The following is a 932-nucleotide window of genomic DNA, read 5'->3' on the forward strand; positions in this document are numbered from 1 at the left end:
TTGACAGCCCAACACCCTCTGACCAGAAAACCTCCCTTGTGGCGGGCGTCGTTGTCCCAGTCCTCACCTGGACACAGAGCCCGAAGGCGTTCGGCCAGGCGCTTGAGCCCCTGCTGCTCCATGATCACAATGCCAAGACCCCGAAGCTTCGCGACGGTGGTGCTCAGCTTTGTGAGACTGTGACCATGCGATCGGAACGATCCGATCCACCACTGCAGCAAAGGTGCACGCGACGGACTTTTCTCATCCATAATATCAAGGAGTTTGGCCAAGAGGCCACCTTCTTCATTGGCAACCAGCGGGCGTCAACAAACTTGGGGCGCGCACTTTCTATCTCCTTGATCAAGCTGCGTTGATGTCTGAAGCATCCAATCAGTCCCGTCATCGTGTGAACGAAGTGATTGTGACAGAGGTGGCGGTATTTGATTTCGTCGTTCCCATTGCCTCACCCAACCTGCCTTCCCGCCTTCTCTGCGTGTTGCACTGTGAAACTTACAGGAGTACAAAGACGGAGGAGGTCAGCAGAAACGTGGAGTGGAATGAGGGGACGTAGTTTTAGCGTTTCGGTGACGTCCTTCACACACATGCTTTTTTGTTGTTGTTGTGTTTTTATGAGTTTCCGGGTTCTTTACATCGCTCTGACTTGTTTATTTCACTAAAAACTCGAAAAACATCATCCAAAGAAATCTTGTTTTTCGATGTTTTCATATCTCATTTTTGGAGAATCTACAAATATGAAACCCAATATCCAAAAATAAACAGGCCTGTCCACCAGTCTCGCTGCAAGCACCATCTGGTGTAACTTCTCCATTAGCATTTTCCTCGAGATGGAAGCATAGAGTCGACAAACGCGAATCCCTGTCATGGACGTATCATCCTTTCAATGCCAATCAGTGATGAGCATCGGAGCGGAGTCGGAGTGGATTAGGAGC

This window comes from Botryllus schlosseri, chromosome 2, assembly GCF_051294905.1.
Source record: "Botryllus schlosseri isolate E-star chromosome 2, Bs_hap1, whole genome shotgun sequence".
NCBI classification, from domain to species: Eukaryota; Metazoa; Chordata; class Ascidiacea; order Stolidobranchia; family Styelidae; genus Botryllus; species Botryllus schlosseri.